This window comes from Carcharhinus amblyrhynchos, chromosome 31 (assembly GCF_965287045.1).
Source record: "Carcharhinus amblyrhynchos chromosome 31, sCarAmb.v2.hapA, whole genome shotgun sequence".
Lineage (NCBI taxonomy): Eukaryota > Metazoa > Chordata > Chondrichthyes > Carcharhiniformes > Carcharhinidae > Carcharhinus > Carcharhinus amblyrhynchos.
Window position 1 is genome coordinate 14,501,434 of NC_137354.1, and position 17,867 is coordinate 14,519,300.

Below are 17,867 nucleotides of genomic sequence, written 5' to 3' on the forward strand. Positions count from 1 at the left end.
CACAACCCCATGCATTTACCATAGCTAGTCCCCCGACACTAAGGGGCAATTTAGTATGGTCAATCCACCTTAGCTGTACATCTTTGGACTGTGGGAGGAAACCAGAGCTCCTACTGGAAACTCATGCAGACACAGGGAGAACATGCAAACTCCAACAGACAGTGACTCAAGCTGGGAATCAAACCTGTGTCCCCAGTGCTGTGAGGCAGTAATGCTAACTTCCGTGCCGCCGCTTTGCTATTGCACTACTTTTTGTCAGTGGAGCAATTTGGGCAGAATGGAACAATTGAGATTTGGAGGGAAGGGAAGGATAAATTCTTACTAATTTAGACTACAAAATTTTGATGAACTTAATTTTGTGATTAAATTCAGAGTCATTAAATACTGTTTTCAATAAATAACTGTCAGTTTAACTCAAACATCTGCAGTAGTTTGCTTTTGTATGGATATGACTCATTTATCTTGGTTAAGAGCAAGGAGATTATCTTCATTCGATTGTACTGGTTTCTGAGGTTAAAGAATAGTTAGGATGGTGGGGTGGAGATGCAGCAGTTTAGTAACTTCACTCCCTGAATGCTCACCTGAAAACTGGACCTTGCTGCTATTAAAGGCTGCTACTGTGCAGTTCAGCTTGTTTGTACAGGTCAGGTTTTGTTTTGCACTTGCTAAGGAACATTATCATTTTTCTATCTGCTTCATCCTTTTCAAAGTGCAAACTAGGATGTTGTAATGAGTATCAGTGAGTTGTCCTGCGCTGTGAAATCTCTTGTGCGATGTAAACCCTGCATAACATTTGAAGCCTTGAGTAAAATTACAAAAAATTAAGATAAATTCACACTTGGATTTGACACAGTTGTACTGAATGTGCAATTTCAGAACTTGCTGAAATGTTGGAGAAGATGAGAGCTGGTGTGCTTTTGGAAGAGACTGTATGCACTACCAAGCTCAAAAAGCCTTTTAGAACAAAATCTCTTAAAACTTGATGATTCGTAGGCAAATCAATTGTCTTAAATACAAATGACAAATCATATATTTTGTTGTGTTACCTTGCTGGCTGGCTGTTCTGAAAGTGTGCCCCATTTTGGTTAAAGCATGTCTTTGGAACTGATTTTTTTTGCAACCTGATAAAGCCAAAAGCTCAGTATTACATTATGACATGTATTACATAAAAATATATTATCAATGTTCCAGCAGACATGAATATATTTAAATGCAATCAAAGAAAAATATTCCTGTTTATTGATTCAAGCAACCATGAGAACAGCACTTCTGTAAAAATGTTCTGTTAAAATTACAACATGTTATTTTCAGTACTACAATCCGCAATTGTTTTATAAATGTAAATGGCTTTCACAAATGAAACATCACTGCTAAAACAGGTTGTAAATCCAGATACTCTTGTTAAATATTTTGTGTTTTACAAAATTTATAGTTACGACAGGTCTTAGTGCTATTAACAGTCTGTAAGTTTCATTTAACTGGTAATATAACTTAAACAGACTTACTTTTAGTTAAAGTGTTTTGTTTTCAATTATATTTCAAATAAGAACATAAATGTAACAATGAAGTTCTGAAAGTTAGAAGGTTTTTGAGAGATATTCTTGATAATACAGTATTATTTGCTTTCTCCAATGCACTTCTTCAGCAGCCAGTATTTACACTTCTGCAAACTAATTTGTGACCTTCTGATGGAAAGGAAATCTGCCATATGTCATTCCTTTGCACCTGACTGAAACTCATGCTATTTTATCATGAGTCTGTGTGGCGTTTCCACGTTCTCCCCATTTCTACGTGGGATTCCTCCAGGAAGTCCAGTTTCCTCCCACAGCCCAAAAATGTACAGGTTAGATTGATTGGCCATGCTAAATTGCCCTTTAGTGTCAGGATTAACAGGGTAAATATGTGGACTTGTGGGGAAAGGGCCTGGGTGGGAATGTTGTCAGCGCAGACTAGATGTGCTGTATGGCTTCCTTCTCCATTGTAAGGTTTCTATGATTTCCTCTATCTAAATTTCCTCAAAGGAGTTGATCAAATTAAGACTGTTTATGATCTGTTATCTTACTGAACAGCTTCCATACCTCACCTTACTGCAATAAAGACTGAACTTTCAGTAATAATTCAGATCATGTTCTGCAGATGAATTTACATCTGTATCAAGTTATCATATTTAGAAGGAATAATTTATAATAGATTTAGTGATGTGTGATGGAAGTATCCTTGATCGCTGGTTATAAGAAACTATGTAACGTAGATTCGGACAACCTTGACCACATTTCCAGTTGAGCATAATTATCTCACATTATGAATCAGAGAGGCTATAGGTTGGCTGGTATGGAAAATGTCCTACTTCTGATGTTGGCAACGTTGAGGCACATTTTTAGGCCGATCTTGTGTGCTGTGTGCGAAACTGGATTCCTGAGATGGAAAGTGATTATTTTTTTTCCCTCAAAGTACAGGCAGTGAACACTTGGTCTGGAGTAATAGAACATTAATCTTCGAATTTAGTAAGAAGTCTCACAACACCAGGTCAAAGTCCATCAGGTTCATTTGGAATCATGAGCTTTTGGAATGCTGCTCCTTCCTCAGGTGAGTTCACCTGATGAAGGAGCAGTGCTCCGAAAGCTAGTGATTCCAAATAAACCCTTTGGACTTTAACCAGGTGCTGTGAGACTTGTTACTCTGCCCACCCAGTTCAATGCCAGCATCTCCACATCATAGAATTTCATAAGAAGCAGGAACAGGCCATTCAGCCCTTTGAGCCTGCTTCCCTATTCAAGCAAAAATCCTGAGTTTTCACCCAACTGTAAAGCCACACAACTGTATATTCATGATAGTTTGTCTGTTTGGAAAAAAACATACTGCTGAAGGTTGTTTTAGATGTGCATTTGTACTCTTGCTAAAACAGCCTTGAAGTCGTTCTTAATTTAAGCTGGCACTTTTCTGTTTCTGATTTAGGCTGGAATATTTTACATTATTCCTTTTCACAGTCATTGTTCTCACTTCTTTTCCCTCATTCCTCTCCTTCAGTTTGTAGAATCAGTCTTTCTTGTTTGCCTTTCATTGCCACTCATGATTCCCAGCAGTGGATACTGCTCCAATAGGTATATAAGAGTTAGATTGCCTGGCAGGTAACAGGCAGACTTTGGGAGTTGTAAGTCAATTACCAATAGATGGACTTTTAATAGCATATTGAAGGTGAAAAACTTTGAATTCGCAACACAATTTGATGCCATAATGTAAAGCTTGCAAATCCTTTTGTGATTGATGAACTTTATGGCTTGAGCAGTTCTCCTCATCTGGTTTATATTCTTAACCTTCTGAAACTTGTAAACAGATATTTATACACGTTTGAAGGAGTTAAAAACTGCAGCAGGCGACGGTGCAGAGGGACCTCGGGGTCCTTGTGCATGAGTCGCAAAAACCCAGCTTGCAGGTGCAGCAGGTGGTCAGGAAGGCGAATGGGATGCTGGCCTTCATAGCGAAGGGGATTGAATATAAAAGTAGGGAGGTCTTGCTGCAGCTGTATAGGGCATTGGTGAGGCCGCAGCTGGAGTACTGTGTGCAGTTTTGGGCGCCGCACCTGCGCAAAGATATTTTGGCCTTGGAGGGAATGCAGAGGAGGTTTACTAGGCTGATACCGGAGTTGAGGGGGTTGAGCTATGAGGAGAGGCTGAATAAACTAGGCTTGTACTCGTTGGAGTTTAGAAGAATGAGGGGAGATCTCATTGAGACGTATAAGATGATGAATGGGATGGATAGGATAGAGGTGGAGAGACTCTTCCTGCTCAAAAAAGACAGTAGGACTAGGGGGCACAGCCTCAAGATAAAGGGGGGGCGTTTTAGAACGGAGTTGAGGAAGAACTTCTTCACTCAAAGGGTGGTGAATCTCTGGAATTCTCTACCTGTTGAAGTGGTGGAGGCTGCCTCGCTAAATATTTTCAAGAAGCGGGTTGATGGGTTTTTGATAAGAGAGGGGATTAAGGGTTATGGGGAGAGGGCCGGAAAGTGGAACTGAGCCACGACAGATCAGCCATGATCTTATTGAATGGCGGGGCAGGCTCGAAGGGCCAGATGGCCTACTCCTCCTATTTCTTATGTTCTTAATCCACATAAGCGTGAACTTTTGTTTGAAGGCAGTTCTGTATATTCACCACTGCACGTGCACACATTTGCTCGCAGTGGTCATGCTGAGTCTTGCTTGGACGTGACTGTTTTTTACTCATGATCCCTAGTTTTGTAACCAAAGACAAAGTAATTTAGTTACTTGCTATATCCATTTCTTAATTTCTGAAAGCCTAAATCGTAACTATGGAAATAAGGTCAGATTTGAACCTCTGCAATTTAAAAACATCAGTCCAAGAATGAAATCTGTTACTTTTCTCCAAAAGACCAATATTCCTTTGAATATTCAGTGTTCAAAACTGCACATAACGTACTGAAGATGATTTTTGCCTATGTATAGTACAATGTTAAAATAACCTGTTTGAATTTATAATCAATTATTTTTCATGACTCTTAAGATTATTTTCACTCCCTTCTTTCTTCCCCCTTTTAATGTGTGATTTCTGAAAGAAGTAGTCTGAATACATTTGTTTAAGGAACACAAGATGAGCAAGCAAAACCTTGGCTTGATTCTAGGCCTCTTGCTGGGGTGAGTAGGACTTCCACGCAGGTTTCACAGCAGTTGAACTTGAGCAACCAATAAGATATGTTTATTGGAATGTAATGCCAGTTGAGTGTTTGGTGTGGGAGGAATCTACTCTGATTGCAAAATTGGTTGTGTAAGACAGAAGATCTATTTTGGGGTGCTGTTATGGTCAGAATACTGAAGCTTAAAGCACTGGTTATTTGTTAACATAAGAAGTTTTCTAGAACAAAATAGTAATACAACATTACATACACCATCAGAAAAATAATGTTTATCTGTATACCTAGCTTTAAAAAAGAAAAACAATTTGCAAAGAAAGTTAACAGAATCAGAATAAATTACAGTCCCATAATTGGAATTGCAAATAGGTACACCTTTGCATTACAGCAAATATTTAATCATGGTGGGGTCTAAAGTTAAGGAGACGGTACAGGTAAGGATAGAGGCCGAGGATGTCCCAATAATAGAGGGAGTAAGGGGTGTGAGTATGGTTGGTGGCATTCCAGCAAATAAGGTCCAGGTGAAGGCTGGGATGAAGGCGCTTTATCTGAATGCGCGAAGCATTAGGAATAAAGTGGATGAGTTGGTGGCGCAGATCGACACAAATGGATATGATCTGGTGGCCATTACAGAGACGTGGCTGCAAGGTGACAGGGACTGGGAGCTGAATGTCCAGGGGTATCAAGTGTTTAGGAAGGATAGGCGGGAGGGAAAAGGGGGGGGCGTAGCTCTGCTGATTAAGGATAGCATCAGGGTGGTCGCAAGGGATGATATTGGAGCCAAGGAGCAGAACGTGGAATCGTTGTGGGTAGAGATTAGGAACAGCAAAGGGAGGAAGACGCTGGTGGGTGTCGTCTATAGGCCCCCGAATAATGATCTGGAGGTGGGGCGGGCTGTTAATGCGCAAATAAGTGCGGCGTGCAGGAATGGGACGGCTGTAGTTATGGGGGATTTCAATCTGCATATTGATTGGTCGACCCATGTTGGACGCGGTGGGCTGGAGGAGGAGTTCTTGGAATGCTGCCGGGATAGTTTCCTGGAACAGTGTGTGTTGGAGCCGACGAGGGAGCGAGCTATCTTGGATCTGGTGCTATGTAATGAGGCGGGTAGAATTAGGGAACTTGCGGTGAAGGATCCTCTTGGGGAGAGTGATCATTGTATGGTGGAGTTTCTGGTGCGGATGGAGGAGGAGAAAGTGGGTTCCGGGACACGCGTCCTTTGTTTGAACAGAAGGGAGTACGGTAGGATGAGAGAAGAATTGGCGAATGTGGACTGGAGTAGCGCATTGGAAGGTAGGTCTGCTGAGGAGCAGTGGAGGATCTTTAAGGAGATCTTTCTTGGTGCTCAGCAGAAATTTATTCCGATGGTCAAAAAGGACCGTAGGAGGAGAGGTAATAAGCCGTGGATAACAAACGAGGTGAAGGAAAGTGTTAAATTAAAAGCGGAGGCGTTTAGAGTAGCTAAGAGTAGTGGGCGAGACGAGGATTGGGAGAGGTTTAAATGTCAACAAAGATTGACAAAGAAGTTGATAAAGAAGGGTAGGAGAAACTATGAAGCTGGGCTAGCGCATAATATAAAAAAGGATAGCAAGAGTTTTTATAAATATATAAAAAGGAAGAGGCTGGCTAGGGTGAATGTTGGTCCCTTAGAGGATGAGAAGGGGGACTTAGTGGTAGGGGATGGGGAAATGGCTGAGGTCTTGAATAACGTTTTTGTTTCGGTCTTCACGGAGGACGATGTGAATAATTTGCTGGATGTTAGAGATGGAAAGGTGGTAGGACTGGAGGGTCTCGATGACATTACTGTTACTAGAGAGGTGGTGCTCGACAGACTGGAGGGGCTGATTGTGGACAAGTCCCCAGGACCGGATGGAATGCATCCGAGTGTCCTGAAAGAAATGGCGGAGGTGATAGTGGATGCCTTGGTGGTTATTTTCCAGACGTCGCTGGATTCCGGGGAAGTGCCGGAAGATTGGAAAACGGCTAATGTTACGCCGTTGTTTAAGAAGGGTGCCAGGCAAAAGGTGGGGAATTATAGGCCTGTTAGTTTAACGTCTGTTGTAGGTAAAATGTTAGAATCCGTCATCAAGGAAGAAATAGCAAGGCATCTTGAGGGGAACTGCTTGATAGAGCAGACGCAGCACGGTTTCGTTAAAGGGAAGTCGTGTCTGACAAATTTACTGGAGTTCTATGAGGATGTGTCTAGGGCGGTGGATAGAGGAGAGCCGGTGGATGTGGTCTGTCTTGATTTTCAGAAGGCGTTTGACAAGGTACCTCACAAGAGGTTATTGCAGAAGGTCAGGGGGCATGGAGTTGGGGGTAGAGTGTTAGCGTGGATAGAGGACTGGTTGTCAAATAGGAGGCAGAGAGTGGGGGTCAATGGGTGCTATTCGGATTGGCGGATGATGACTAGTGGAGTGCCCCAGGGGTCGGTGCTGGGGCCTCAGCTATTTACCATTTACATAGATGATCTGGAGGAGGGAACCGAGTGTAAGGTGTCGAAATTTGCTGATGACACCAAAATTGGTGGAAAGGTAAATTGCGCGGAGGGTGGTGAGAGTCTACAGAAGGATCTAGATAGGCTGGGCGAATGGGCCAGGAAATGGCAAATGGAATTTAATGTTGGCAAGTGCGAGGTGGTCCACGTTGGTAGGAATAATGGTAGGAAGGATTATTACTTACGTGGAGAAAAACTGCAGCAGGCGATGGTGCAGAGGGACCTCGGGGTCCTTGTGCACGAGTCGCAAAAACCCAGCTTGCAGGTGCAGCAGGTGGTCAGGAAGGCGAATGGGATGCTGGCCTTCATCGCGAAGGGGATTGAATATAAAAGTAGGGAGGTCTTGCTGCGGCTGTATAGGGCATTGGTGAGGCCGCAGCTGGAGTACTGTGTGCAGTTTTGGGCGCCGTACTTACGCAAGGATATTTTGGCCTTGGAGGGAGTGCAGAGGAGGTTTACTAGGCTGATGCCGGAGTTGAGGGGGTTGAGCTATGAGGAGAGGCTGAATAAATTAGGCTTGTACTCGTTAGAGTTTAGAAGAATGAGGGGAGATCTCATTGAGACGTATAAGATGATGAATGGGATGGATAGGATAGAGGTGGAGAGACTCTTCCCGCTCAGAAAGGACAGTAGGACTAGGGGGCACAGCCTCAAGATAAAGGGGGGGGGCGGTTTAGAACGGAGTTGAGGAGGAACTTCTTCACTCAAAGGGTGGTGAATCTCTGGAATTCTCTGCCCGTTGAAGTGGTGGAGGCTACCTCGCTAAATATTTTTAAGACGCGGGTTGATGGGTTTTTGATAAGTGAGGGGATTAAAGGTTATGGGGAGAGCGCAGGAATGTGGAACTGAGCCACGACAGATCAGCCATGATCTTATTGAATGGCGGGGCAGGCTCGAAGGGCTAGTTGGCCTACTCCTGCTCCTATTTCTTATGTTCTTATGTTAACATTCAGAATTATGTGTAAAGAATAGAGGAAACAAAGAAATAGTTGCAAGCCAGTAGTCAGCAGAAGATTGAATGTTCTTTAAAGCAAGTACAGAGGGCTGCTGGCAATCAGATGAGTTACATGCTTCTTTTAGCATGATGTAGTTGCTATTTTGCTGGGTTTTTTTAAAGAGATAATTTTCTGGCTTTCAAACTATTCCATGACTACAGTTTGTTCTTTATGATTTTAAGGTCATTTATTAGTGCTCTGATGTATAATGTTGGGAAATTTTGTTTGATTGGAAGAAGTTTGAGAATGAATGCCACATGTACAGATCTGTCAGCTTCATAAATCTACCTCTTCTACATCAACTTATGCAGTTTCTATTTCAGAACTTTTTTTCTGAAATGTTTTTATTTAATATTATGCTCTAATTTTCTTTTGCCATTATTGACAATAGTAGTGGTCGTCTCAAGATGCCATGTTGAAAATAACCATTTCCTGTTGTGATGTTGCATTTTATCTTGCATAAATGTAGTGTCTTACATAGAAAAATATTCCAAGGCACTTCACAATCAAAAAAATGGACACAGCCAACGAATGAAATGTTGCCACCAAAATTCTGGTCAAAGAATTGGATTTTTGGGAGCATCTTAAAGGATCGGAGAGGTGGAGAGACGGGGCCTCAATTCTTACACCACAAGTACAACATTCAGTACGTAATGCGTACAAGTTTCCTCCAAGTAAATATTGGAAAGGCCATTGTCTTCAAACTCCATTTCCTAGCCACCAATTACATCTCTGTCCGTGAGAAATGTCTGATGTTGAACCAGACTGTTCCCAATCATTGTGTCATATTTGACTGCTTCAGCCAACATAGCCATGCTATGTCTGAGACCGTCAATTTCCATCACCGTAATACACCTACCTCCATTCCTGCCACAGCTTATTTGTTGCTACAACCTTCAGTCATGCCTTTGTTACCCGTTGACTGTTTCAAATGCACTCCTGGTTAACCTCCTACTAGCCTCTTTCTGAACTTGAGATGATCCAAAGTCCTGCTATGCATACGCTAATTTTCACTTCGTTCTGTTCACCTCCATGCTCATTGACCTTCATTTGCCCTAGCTATGAAATGCTTTGACTTTAAAATTCTCATCCTTGTTTTCAATCCTTCCATGGCCTTTGCTTCTCCATCTCTGTTTTTTTCAGTCTTTGAGATATCGGCACTCCTCCAATTCTGACCTCGAGCATCCTGAATTTTAATTGTTGCACCATTGGCTGCCAAGGCCATAAGCTCTGGAACTTTCTCCTTCAATCCCTTAGCTTTTTTCTTCTTTAAGCCATTCCTTTTGGTCATCTGCTTAATATTGTTTGTCAGTGCTCCTGTGAAGCACCTAGCAATGTTTAATTAAGTTAAAGGCACAATATAAATACAAGCTGTTTTGTAGGGATTGAGTTTGAGCATAGGGCCTTGGCAACTGATAGCATGTCTCCCAGTGAGACAGAGGGATTGAGAATGCACAAGGGACAGAATTAAAGTAATAGCGTTTTCAGGGAAGTTGTGTAGGTCAAACGATAGAGACTAAATGGTTAAAGCATTGAAAGGATTTAAGTGAGAGTAAAATCTTTAAAACTGAGACACTGGGAGATGGGGTATTAACAGGGAGGCACTTTTGTTACTGTATAGTACTGCAGAGACCCGGGGTAATGCTCTGGAGACCCAGGTTTGAATCCTACCATGGCACATGGTAGAATTTAAATTCAGTAAAACTCTGAAATTAAAAGTTTAGGGATGACCATGAAATTATTGTTGATTATTTTTAGTAAAAAAACCCATCTGATTCACTAATGTCCTTTAGGGAAAGAAATCTGCCTCTTTCCTGTTGTGGCCTACATGTGACTCCAGACTACCGAAGTGACTATTAAATACCCTCTGACATGGCCTAGCAAGCCACTCAGTTTAAGGGTAATTAGTGATGGGCAATAAATCCTGATAAACCAGTGACCCCCACATCCTGCAAAATGATTTTTTTTTCTAAATTAACTGGTAAGGATGGGATGATGGGTAATCTGGCTGATGTATGTCAGTATATAATTAATATTGTTTCCAATGAGATGAAGTTTACAGAGGGCAAAATATTGGAGGCCAGCCAGGAAAGTGTTGGAGTGGTTAATGTCTCTGTGAAAGAAAGATATTAAATCTATACAAGTTGCAAGAAGTTCTTCCTTGTGACTTTTTTCTTCTATCTCTGATTGCAATTTTGGATAATCATATTCTGCTATTAAAGAATTATACCTACAATTATGATTATAATTCTAAATTCCAGAAACTATAATAGTGCCAAGTTACAATTAAAGAACTTAAGTTCATGAAGACTTGTTTAAAGCCCAAGAAATCACCTTAGGCAAGAGGCTGGAAAAGGGGATAAACTGTTTTCAATCCAACTTGGAAGAGAGCTTTGTAGACTGTGGCATTACTGTCAAGATATGGCTTTTTTGATGGTTATATGTTTATCCCCTCAATCAGAAAGAGAAATCTTAGCGTTGAAACCTGTGGAGAAGAAGGGGTATAAATGCATCTGTCAGTGGCAGAAAGAAAAACAGCAAAACAGAGATACACATTCAGTATCCCCAGTCTCTGAAATTTCTTTGATGAATTCATTGTTAAAGCTGAATTTTTGAAAATGCTTGTCTGTCAGTGCCCTCCCTCGAGTGTTTCTATGCAAGACCATACAGGCCATCATAAAGGCAAGCCTTTCAAACATTTGAGTTGTTTGTGATCTTAACATGTATTCTATTATTAAGCATTGTTAACTTATCTTTCTGTTCACAAGTTTACCTTAAAAAATTAGGAAACTGTTTTAACTTATAAATAGAGATGTGTCTACGTGCTGAAATGAAAACAGAAAATGCTGGATAAACTCATCAGGTCTGGCAGCAGCTGTGGAGAGAGAAACGGAGTTAACATTTCGAGTCCTGTAGCAGAGTCAGAGTCCACGGATGCTGCTAGTTCTACTGAGTTTATAGAGCATTTTCTGTTTTTATTTCAGACTTTCAAACACCTGCAGTATTTTGCTTTTGTTAATTGCTGCTTGTGTTAATTGTTAGTGTCAGGTCAGAAATGCATGTTAAAAGCATTGGATTCCCAAGTGTTAGCTAGCGGTATACTTCAACTTTCTTTGGGTTGTGCCTGTTTTGCTAGTCTTACCCTCATTGACTGGCTTTCCACATTGATGAAACAATCTTCAGTTGCTTAACTAAGTGATAGCACTGATTCCAGATGTAGTTGGAAGCATTCCAATAGAGAATAGTTAGATGAATATTGAGAGACAATTTGTAGGTTGTACTTGTCAATTATACTCCCTGAAATGAGATTTTTGAGCTCTGAGTGATTTCATAACTCCCTTGTGTATGTGGAGACAAAAATGTTTCCACTGTGTTGGATTTTAGTTTGTAAAGAATTTTGATTTTAAGAAGAGTTGCAACAGAGAGCTTGTGGATTTATGACGTGAAGAATTATTTTTATATTGTGGTGATTGGAAAGCAAAGCTTTTTATTGTGGTATGATGGCATTGCCATTCAAATGAGTTCGTCTTGCTTGCTGTAGGGCCAATTTTGTTCATGATCACAATATATCCCTGTTTTTTTTATTTGATACTTTTCTACACATTGGTTTTAGTCTTATTTTCTAAACATGTGATTCGTGGAGTGACTAGCTTAGATTGCGATGAGTTTTCAATTTGAAATTCGATATAATTGATTGACCAAAGGAAAAAGTCACATTTGATATCAGCGTAACAACTTGGATTAATAAAAGTAGCGATACTTTAAAATGAAAATACTATAAAAATGACAGGCAGAAAAATAAATTGGAAAACCAATGATTAAATTGTCAGGTATGTCATGCAGAGAAAAAGAGATTGCCGTTAGTCGTGCTAATAGCCACAGAACAAATTTGTCAGCAATAAATAGATTAAAAAGAGGTTTCAGCTGATTTGTTGTAAAATTTATAATTATTCATGATTTCCTGGTAGATTATTTTTAACCATTGATTTAAGGACTGACAACTGCTGAGTAAATGACAGAAATTTGTTGGCTGAGCTATTCTATTATGCTAATCTTCCAGTCAGCTGTATTAATATGAGATTAGCCATAATGAATCCTCAAACCATTGTAAATATAATATTCATCAAAAGGGTTTTAATATTGTTGTAGACAAATACAACCCAAGTATGCTGTAGGGATGAAAATATTATGGCAGTATAGCAGAGCTGCAGAGATATCTTATTCAGGTGCCATATAACTCATGAAGACAACATTTTTTGAAACAACTTTGTAATGCATGGCAAGGGGTCTTTGGGAATTTTTGGTTGCGTGCTGAATAAAATGCCATGTACCTGACAGAAAAAAGTTGGTGAGCAATTAAACAAAACTCAATTGTGCATGTTGAAATCTTTTATGTATTCAAATTTGTAGAACCTAAATGGCAGTAATTAGTAAGGTTTTGATTACCTGATTTCCTTTGCAGTGTTGAAAATATTAATTTGCCACTTGTAGACAATTGTCAACAATCAAAAAATTAGAGACAATCAGGTGCTCGAGATAATAGGAAATGTTTCTCATTTTGCTCGAAACTGTTATGAAGTATAATTATTGAAGTGCTTACCCGAGATGAATCAGAAACCCAGAATGAGAACCAAGTAAATGTGGTGCTTTCTGTGGGAGAGGTTGAATTCAGATACTAAATCGTGTGTTATATCATATCAGCAAATCTGGGAACTGGTTAACTCCAGGCTGTTGTAGAAAATTTCTGATAGCAATCAGCTGTGTGTTCTGAAAAATCGGTTGACAGTATCACTTGAACTACATCTGTGTGTACAAGATCACAACATGACAAACTGAGGAAATGGACTTTAAGCATTAGCATATAGATGATACACTCTTGGGAATGGTGAATTACTCAAGTTTGTTCTATGAGTGAACTGTGAAGGTCGTCTTTATGCAGGAATAAACTAGATATTTCAGTATTCCCCATTGTATATGTTGATGGATTATTTGTACTGGATTGTTTTGGAACTCTGTTCATGTGTCACCAACTACATCATTTCCTTTATGACTGAAGCATTCATGTTCGTCAGAGGGGAACAGAAACTATACACATCACAATTTCTGCCACCACTGTAGAATCAATTTGAAAATGCTGCAACCTTAGCCATACCAAAATACCTTCTGTGAGTTTGCACTGTATTTTCTGCCTTTCAATATATTTTCTGCTTCCTTTATTACTTTTTCTGCCTTAAGACTGTGTTGAATGTACAGAAAGCACTGTTTCTTTCACTTTCAGCTGCCATTGTTTCTTCTGTGGTCTCTGACTCCTGTTTTTTTACATACACAATTCCATTGCCAATGTTCTGCTATCATAAGTCTGCACACAAGCATTAGTTCGGTGTTTATTTTGTTCTACCATGATTAAATGACTACCCCTTAGATTGCTGCTGATCAAGAACATAAGAACATAAGAAATAGGAGCAGGAGTAGGCCATCCAGCCCTTCGAGCTTCGAGTTCTGAAAGCGAGCCTTTTCTTGATTCTCATAAAACCCAATCACCAGCAAAATATTTTAGTCCTTTAGTTTCAGTTCTTCGTCACCTGACATTTTGGGTCTCACCATATTCCCATTGCTTGAATGGGAACTCCAAGAGCTCCACCATTTGGATGTCAGAGGTAGGTTCTTTACTCAGAGGGTAGTAAGGGCATGGAATGCCCTGCTTGCAGCAGTTGTGGACTTGCCAACTTTAAGGGCGTTCAAATGGTCAGTGGATAGGCATATGGATAACATTGGAATAGTTTAGGTTAGAGGGTCATTAGATTGGTTCCACTGGTCGGCGCAACATCGAGGGCCAAAGGGCCTGTACTGCGCTGTAATGTTCTATGTTCTATCACTAACATTGAAAATCCTGTAGTTTAAAAACAAATTCAACTTCTCAATGGTCATTTCTGCTGGCACAGTGGTTAGCACTGCTGCTTCATAGCCCTAGGGACCTGGGTTTAATGGCTGTCTGTGAGAGTTTGCACTTTTTCCCTGTGTGTGGGTTTTTTCTGGGTGTTCCGGTTTCCTAACATAGTCCAAAGGTGTGCTAGTTAGGTGAATTGGCAGTGATAAGTTGCCCTTTAGTGTCCAAAGATGTGTAGGTTAGCTGGACTAGCCATGGGAAATGTGTGCAGTTATGGGAATAGGACAGAGGAGAGGGCCAGGGTAAGAAACTCTGTCAGAGAGACATTGCAGACTCAATGGGTCAAATGGCCGCCTCCTGTACTGTAGGGATTCCATGATCATCATGCTGAAAGTTAATTAAACTCCAAATTGGAAATAACAATGTAAATTGCACATTGTGCCACTCTTTAAAGCTCCGTTTACAAGTGTTTTGAAATGCTGTTATTGAAATTCTAAAGGGCTACTGGTAAGATGGAGCCGCGGCTTTGCAAAGTGTAGAAACAATTGTTCTTTTGATAAATAGAAATTCCATTTGTTATGTTGATGAGGTGCTATAGGAAATATATCAGTGCATCAGCACTTGTATTTAAAGCCGTGTGACTTCCAAGGATATGTGAGAATTATGGGTCTTTCACAATAACATATCCTGCTGATTATATTACACAATAGTAATGTAATGTTAGTTATGTTTGAAGTTCCATCCTCATATGGAAATTAATTAAGAGTAAATTGAAACATAAACCTTTTGTAAGGCTTGTACTGAATGCAGTTAATAGCTGTATTATAATATTGTCTTTGTCCCAGGATTCGTTTGTGTTTGTTAAAGGCAAAGGTACTATTTAATCTTTAACAAATTTGCATGGCCATTTCACACTGCTATAATGCAGTGGCTGTGCAAGTGATATGTCCCACTAACAGGATGCTGCCATCAGTCCAAAATGACATTCTGCCTACCACGCAATTGAACAACATTTGTGTAAGAGGACCAGCTATATGGGTGTTAGGTCCCAATAATTGGCTGATCGAATAAACCAGCATATGCCTTTGTTCATAATGGACAGAGTACAGTCTGTGCTTGCAAAATGCAAAATAAAATGTCCATTGTTAGATGTGATTCCACAATTTAGCATCTCTAACTGAACAATCCTGAATGTGCTAACAGCTACATCAACAACCAATTTAGGATAAGCCTGTTACGTGGCTCATTTATGCTTGCTAGAAGTGACATACATTCATACACAGGGACCTTTTTTTCTGCAAGCTAAAGAAATGTATTCAAGCTTTGCATCTTTTTTGAATTTCCCATGAACTTGGGGTGCCTATAGTTCCCTTTTGTTTTCTCTATGGCCACACCCCAGCCAATCAGGAAACACCCTTTTCTCCTTTCACATAAAGTTTTGTGATCATTTGAAATTTGGCATCTTGTGTTGGATGAGTGCAAAAGAAAAAGCTTCAACAAGATGCCTTTCTTTTCAGCAATAATTTGAATTAGCTTTTCAAGTACTTTTGCAAATTGTCTTTTATGCAAAATGTGGGAAAATCAATTTGGATTGAATTTAATCTGAATGTTAGTATAAACAGAGCTGAAGAGGTGCTGCTTTACATACACATTAAGATAAGATTGACAACCGAGTGTAAACTGGCATGGATCCAGTGAATAATACTTGAAGTGTGTAGAAATTGAGAAGCATATCTTAAAAACATTTTGTTGTTGAAAATTATTTAACTCGCAGAACATCCAGTACAGAAAAGTCAGCAAAGCATTCAATAATGAGTTTACATTCAAATTTATTGACTTTAAAAGATTATCACCAGATCTCAGCTTTGTACCAAATGAAGGTTTCGCATTCTCCAATTGTGGGATTGCAAATCAAAGATTGAATTACAAGATTTTTCTCAAAAGCCTTTTGGCTCTTCGGGTCACCGTGCTGGAAGGAAGGGGATACATAAATCTCAACTCAACTCAAGTCAATTATATTGCACAGAAAATTATGTTGAGGGATTTTGACCTCATGAATAAAATTTGAGGGAAAACAATTGCACATATCACAGAAATGGGACAGTCCAAAGAATGTTATGGCCATTGAATTTCTTTTGATGTCTAGTCATTGTTAAGTTAACCAATGTGACAGCAAATTTGACAAAACAGTCCTACAAACAGATTTATGAAATGAACTTTTTTTTTAATGAGTGCTGATTGAGTGATAAGTATTCTTTTAATATTGGTGTGGAGTCTTTTATGTCCACTTAAACACATAGACAGGGTTAACCGATGCATTGAATGATAACATTTCCAAAATGCAGCATTTCTACAGTTTTGCACTGAATGTTGGTTTAGATTTACCTATGGCCAGGGATACCCAGTTTTCTGGGGGTGAGCATTCCATCACTGAGCTAGCCTTGGAATTTGAATGAGCTGTATATCGGATCATTATAACCATTATGTTACCATTCCCTCTCTGCATTTTTAAGAATGAGATCATCTGACATTTAAACACTTAAGTATGCATGTACAGAGCTCTTCTTCCCTCTATCTGGTGCAAGGAAGGCAACATTTTTTGTAGAGCTTGTTCACTTAGCTCTCAATAAAATAACCATTCAATCAATTCCTATATTTCAAGTACTCGTATCAAATATTTAGACTAAAATGCATTTATATTGTTGCAGAACTGCAAATATAGTGAATATCTCTCAGATGCATAAGCAAAATACATTCTTGTTACCTTCAAATATTTTTAAAATTAAAGCCACTATGGATGTTAATTACCAGAATAAATAGATTACTGAATTGTCCTTCAACTGTATCTTTGAATATATTGTTCATAAATTGAGACAAAAAATGTAGAGCAGTTGTTATTGTACTTAAACTGGCCTGAATATGTTTTGTATTAGAATGTTTTTTGTCCAATATCAAAACTGTGGCCCGGATTTTCCTCTCTCTGACATCACAGCAGCTTTTGTCGTTCTAGGTGAGGTGATGGCCTAGTGGTATTTTCGCTAGATTATTGTCATAAAAACCTATCTGGTTCACTAATGTCCTTTAGGGAAGAGAATCTGCTGCCCTTACCTCATCTGGCCTACATGTGACTCCAGAGCCACAGCAATCTGCCGTCGAGCAACTAGGATTGGGCAATAAATGCTGGCCATGTCCCACAAATGAATAGAAAATTAATTCACCTTGCACACAGTTGCTTATAGACTTTGAATGGGCTTGTCAACTGAGATTTCTGTTATGGCACCCCCATCAGGAATCTTTGGCACCTGTGACCAAAGCAACACAGGGGCTCATCAACCAATCAGATTGAAGAATTGTCATTGTGAACAAAGTTTAAAACCAGAAAGTCAAAAATTGGAAATACAAATTATATTTAAATAGTGAACAGGGAGCAGAATAAAGATTGGGAAATGCAGATGGGATTAAGAGATAAAGATAAAGAGCAGAGGAAAAAGTTTATATTTCTAAAGTTTATTTTAAATCTCCGGCATGATCTGAGGTAATGATACTCAGCATGTGTACAATTTATTTTCTTTAGGGCCAGAGTGGTTGTTCAAGAATTGTTAAGAGTTTTGCATTTTACTGCACATAAAATTGTTAGATTTATCCTCTAATAATGGAAGATGGCCTTCCATTATCAATCCAGAAAAACCCTGGCTAATAGTGTTTAAAATGTAATGATATAGATACTCATTCATTTATAAAGTGTTTGATATCACTTATTGCATTCATGATAGTTTCTTGCATAAAATGTTTCAAATATGTTTTGCTACAGCCAGTAACAATGTGCATTTTTTGTTCTTTT

The 17,867-nt window shown here is 39.5% G+C and overlaps 1 protein-coding gene across 4 annotated transcripts in view; it reads left to right on the top strand.

Annotated features, from left to right (window-relative positions):
- LOC145360583 (adenosine kinase-like) overlaps positions 1-17,867 on the top strand; it is a 261,050-nt gene that overhangs the window by 191,321 nt on the left and 51,862 nt on the right. The gene's annotated exons all lie outside the window — the stretch shown is intronic.